Genomic DNA, 6,000 nt, shown 5'->3' with positions numbered 1-6,000 from the left:
AGCTCCATAACCCCCACATAGATTGGGCCAACTCGTCTATCATTAACTGGAGTTTATTCTGTCACTCTCATTGCTTACACTCTGCTGTACCCCCCACAGTTACTAGAGCACCAGACCCCCTCAAACCCATTGATCTCACCTCTGTACCCCCTGAATATCACAGTGTCAAGGAGGTTTTCAGCAAGGACCACGCCCTATCCTTGCCGCCTCACCGGCCCTACGATTGTGCCATAGATTTGCTCCCTGGCACCCCCTTTTCGTCTAGTAAACTGTACAATATCTCTAGGCCAGAGAAGGAGGCCATGGAGAGTTACATCTCTGACTCACTCGCTGCTGGGCTTATTCGCCCCTCTTCATCGCCTATGGGCGCAGGTTTCTTTTTTGTGGACAAGAAGGATAAGACCCTACGCCCTTGCATAGACTACAGAGGGCTTAATGAGATCACAGTCAAGAACAAGTACCCCCTTCCACTCATAGACTCAGCCTTTGTTCCCCTTCATTCCCCTTCATGAAGCCACCATCTTCACTAAGTTGGATCTTTGCAATGCGTACCACTTGGTGAGAATAAGGGAGGGGGATGAGTGGAAGACTGCATTCAATACTCCCAGGGGACATTTTGAGTATTTAGTAATGCCTTTTGGGTTAACGAACGCACCTGGGGTTTTTCAAGCTATGATTAATGATGTATTGCGTGACATGTTAAACAGGTTTGTTTTTGTGTACCTTGATGACATCCTTATCTTCTCTCGCACTCTTCAGGAGCATGTCCAGCATGTTAGGCTGGTACTGCAGAGACTTCTTGAGAACAGACTGTACGTTAAGGCTGAGAAGTGCGAGTTTCATGCCTCTTCTGTGAGTTTCCTGGGTTTTATCGTCGACAAGGGACAATTAAGGACTGACCCCGCCAAGGTCCAAGCAGTGACCGAGTGGCCCACTCCCTCTAACAGGAAGCAGTTGCAAAGGTTTCTGGGCTTTGCCAACTTTTATAGAAGGTTTATTCGGGACTATAGTAGGGTAGCAGTGCCTCTGACTAAACTCACCTCTGTCAAGTTGCCTTTTGAGTGGTCTCCTGCAGCTGAGGCAGCTTTTGTAAAACTGAAATGTCTGTTTGCCACTGCTCCTGTGCTCTCTCATTCTGATCCAGGGGTCCAGGTTGTGGTGGAGGTGGATGCCTCTGATTCTGGAGTGGGGGCAGTTTTATCCCAGCGTTCCCCCGCAGACCAGAAGCTCCACCCTTGTGCAACTTCAACTTCACCTTGACCTACCGGCCTGGCTCCAGGAATGTGAAGGCCGACGCCTTGTCCCGGCAGTTCGCTTCCCCAGTGGAGGACTCAAGGGATGCAACCATTCTGCCATCTTCCTGTGTCGTGGGAGCAGCTAGATGGGAGATTGAAAGGGTGGTCCAGGAGGCCCAGGAGGACCATCCAGCGGCTCAGGATTGTCCACCAGACCGGCTGTTCGTTTCCCCCGATGTTAGATCTCCAGTGCTCCAGTGGGGACACACGTCCAAAGTTGCCTGCCATGCAGGTTTTCATCGGACCCTGGCTCTAATTCGACAACGCTTCTGGTGGCCCACTATGTCCGCAGACACGAAGGAGTATGTCTCAGCTTGTTCCGTCTGTGCCCGCAGCAAGGCCTCACATCAGGCCCTCGCTGGCCTTCTTCGCCCACTTCCCATTCCCCACCGGCCCTGGTCCCACATTGCGGTGGATTTTGTGACTGGTCTCCCACCATCAGATGGGAACGACACTATTCTCACCATCGTTGACCGTTTCTCTAAGGCTGTGCACTTTGTCCCCCTGCCTAAACTACCTTCTGCCCTCGAGACTGCCACTCTTCTCACCCAGCATGTTTTTAGGCTGCATGGTATCCCTCAGGATATTGTTTCAGATAGGGGTCCGCAGTTTTCCTCCCAAGTTTGGAAGGCCTTTTGTCGGGCATTGGGGGCGTCGGCCAGTTTGTCCTCTGGGTACCATCCCCAAACCAATGGCCAGACGGAGCGGTCAAATCAGGACCTGGGAACGGCTCTTCGTTGTGTTGCCTCTCGAAACCCAGCCTCATGGTCTCTTCATCTGCCATGGGTTGAGTACGCCCACAACTCCCTGGTGTGCTCTGCCACAGGTATGTCACCCTTTATGGCTTCCAACGGCTTCCAACCTCCCCTTTTCCCGGTTCAAGAGAGAGGTGGCAGTTCCCTCAGTACAGGGGCATCTTCGGCGAGCCCGCAGAGTCTGGCGTGAAGCCCGGGCAGCTCTTACCCGCACCTCTGCCCGGAACCAGAGGATGGCGGATCGTCATCGACGACCAGCTCCAGATTACCAACCGGGCCAGAAGGTTTGGCTTTCCTCCCGTGACATCCCTCTTCAAACGGATTCTCGGAAACTCACTCCCAGGTACATTGGACCTTATGAGATAGAACGGGTCATCAATCCTAGTGTGGTTAGGCTTAAGTTGCCTCTTGCCTTGAAGGTGCACCCCACTTTTCATGTGTCACTCCTTAAGAGAGTTTCCTGCAGCCCTCTTTGCCCTCCAACCAAACCCCCTCCACCCCCCCGGCTCATCGACAACCACCCGGCCTTCACTGTACGGAGGTTGCTGAAGGTTCGAAGGTGGGGCCGTGGATACCAGTATTTAGTGGATTGGGTGGGGTATGGGCCAGAGGAGCGACAATGGGTTTATCGCTCGCTGATTTTGGACCCAAAACTCTTGAGAGACTTTTATGTCCGTTTCCCGGATAGTCCTGGTAGGCCGCCAGGAGGCGTCCTTTGAGGGGGGGGTACTGTTATGTTTTGCATGGGGCTTTTGTTGTTTTTGTGTTTAACTTGTTGTGTGCTCCTTTTACCCCTCACTACTCTGTCTTTCTGTCTCTGCAGGGCTGGTGTGTGACAGGGGGGCGTGGCTGGTTACTCCTGGCTGTAGATGAGGCACACCTGTCCCCACTCACTTGATTACCTGCTCTTTAAGAGCCTGGCCCTCACCTCACTTCTCTGCCAGAGTATTTTTCATGCTGTCCCGCGGTCCGGAGTGCCTTTCTGCAGCTTGGAGTCTGTTGTAGTTGGTTAAGGAGTTCTTTTTGAGTTTTGGTCGGCCGCAGCTTTGTTTTTGGTTTACTACGGCCAGCCAAGCTCCCTGTCGTCAGTACCTGCCTTGGATTACCTTGTTTATTACACTTTTTGAAACTTTATTTTTTGTCAGTCTCTGCTTTGGGGTCCCAGTAGTATCTAAACGTCACAGTGTGAGCTCCACACATTCACTCTAAGGTGTTGTTTACCTTCTGTGATGCGCGAGCTGATGACGTCGCGCATCATCATCACTTCACGTCAAGACGAGTTAACTTTAGTTAATTTTTTTTCAACTTTGTGTGGAAAAATGCGGGGATTATGCGGCCTTTTGATAAATATGCGGCTTTTTAAAAATATGCGCCATTTTGCTGATTATGCGGTAATTTCTGCGATCGCAGAATCGCGTTTTTCTGGAGGGTCTAATAACTTTTTTCTTATTTCTTAACATGATTGAGACTTATAGAACGTACACCCCTCAAGTATAACATAGTTCTACATGATGGATTCATGTTTCGACGAGAAACATGAATAAATTATGTTTCATATATTAAATGCATATTTGCAAATTGTACAACCCCACTTTCCCCTTTTTTTCAGTGCAGACTACACTGAAAAGCTAGAGGGCTTTTAATTTAAAACGGATACAGGAAGTGAACATTTTTGTATCAGGTCAGACAGGAGTATATCAGATAACAAGGAGGCTTAAAAGTACTGAAATCTGACCAAATGTACTTGTTAAACACAGGGATTTAGTAATGGGTATATATATTTATTGATATGTTAGATCTCACTCTGTTCCTTTTGTGACTGTGCACTCTGCAGGCAGAAGATGAAGAAGTCTTTCTGCGGTCCATTGAGGGGATTACAGTGGGACTTTATGTTGTCAAACCCAATTCCACCATGAGAGCAGAGGATATTGGGATTGTCCTGGAAGGCCAACAGGTACTAACCGATGTGGACAACATTGCATTAGCTGCTACCATGCTGTTCGGACTCATGTATGTGATGAACCTGAACTACCCCCCTAAACTGAAGTACACGTTCGAAGTGCTCCAGAAAATTTGTATAGAGCTAGAAGGCAACATGCTCTCCAAGAAAGCCCAATCGTTAAAATTATTGTAAAGCTAAGCTAATGTAACCTGTCTTGAGGACACGCTTTGTTTTGTTGGAGTGAGAAACCCTTTTTGTCTGAACCCCTTTTCCTCCTGTTTTTCTGGTAGGAGTTGGGTAAGAAGCCTGACATTTTTATTTTTTTTTCCGACTAGGCTTTGGCATTTTGTATTAAGGAGTTACAAAAATAAGCTTTTTTTGCCATTTGGCACAATAAACCTTTATTTTAGTCGGGAGAATTGTTTCCTTTAAAGAGGACCAATCATGCAAAAAATATTTGAGCGAAATGAGGAATGGCTAAAATGCATGATCCGTTTGGTATTTTGAGAAAAAAAAAGTATAAATATGCCTTAGGTATGGTCCTACACTATATTATTCAAATATAGCATGATAGGTCCACTTTAAGCTTCCTTGCTGTGTTCTAACACAATAATGTATATATACATGCAACACAAACATTTTTTATTTTATTTCTTTATTTTCAATGTATTTGTTAATTCTCGTGGCATAGTTTAGGCTGCATTACAGGCCAATATCAAACCTGCCATTTCTAGGTAAAATCATTGAAAAAGTAGTTTTTCAACAGATGAGTAATTTCTTGCATTTAAATAACTGTTTGGATGTGTTCCAGTCAGGATTTCGTTGTCTGAATGTCTTTCATTTTTGTAAAGCACCTTGAATTGCCTTGTGTTGAAAGGTGCAAAATAAATAAACTTCCCTTGCCTTGCATGATGAAAAAACCAAAAGCTCATCTGGATGTGTCGTTGAATGTTGATATTGTTTTATTTTTTGAGAAACATACATGAATGTTGTTCAAATAAATGTGTTTGTCTTTATTGACTATTTGTTTTAAAATGTTATGATAAATGCTGTAGATAAGAGATTAGGATGGATCCTGTCGAAGAATGTACGAAATGCCTCTATTCACATGAAATAAATAATCGTATGTACCCCTTGAGCAGGCTAGGTAGATTAAACAGAACACTATAGCATGTAGTTTCAACAAAACATTAATGTGGCTTTAACAGGTACACATGAAATATACTGAGTATATTAAAAGCCTAAAATGAACATTAAAAAGTCATGTTGGTTAAACATAGGGTAAATGAATATACCTAATATTAAAGGAACTATTCAAATGAACATAACAATTGATTGTTTCTTTGACATAACATAGTTGTATGTCTTTAACATAATGGAATAGTTTTGGGTACACATGATTTAATATGTGCAACCGATGTCCATGTTTTTTATTATGTAAGTCCAACAGACTTTTTACAGTGAAGCTTACATAAAGAAATCATGTTGCTTTAACAGGTACAAGTTAAATATACTGAGCATATTAAAAGCCTAAAATGAACATAAAAAAGTCATGTTGGTTAAACAAAGGGTAAATAAATATACCTAATATTAAAGGAACTATTCAAATGAACATAACAATTTCATGTTTCTTTGACATAAAATAGTTGTGTGTCTTTAACATAATGGAATAGTTGTAAGTACACATATTTGAATATGTGCAACCGATGTCCATATTAAAATCATGTGAATCCAACAGCCTTTTTTTTCAGTGTAGCATTCAACCTTATATAGCCAAGTGGAAATGTGTCTTGCAGGTTAGTGAAACACAGAACACACATACTTCAATTTAAAACATAATAAAGTAAATGTATAAAGTACATTCGGTGTTTAAAACATGTGAAACCCATCAGACAAGCTGTCATAAAATAATGGTGATAAGCTGAAGAATCATCATAAAAAAAATCTCCTGAGCCTTTTCTTAATAGCATTGAGGACATCTACAACACGGGAATTAGTAAACAAAGAT

Source organism: Pseudochaenichthys georgianus, chromosome 5 (assembly GCF_902827115.2).
Source record: "Pseudochaenichthys georgianus chromosome 5, fPseGeo1.2, whole genome shotgun sequence".
Lineage (NCBI taxonomy): Eukaryota > Metazoa > Chordata > Actinopteri > Perciformes > Channichthyidae > Pseudochaenichthys > Pseudochaenichthys georgianus.
Note: the sequence above shows the minus strand (reverse complement) of the source record.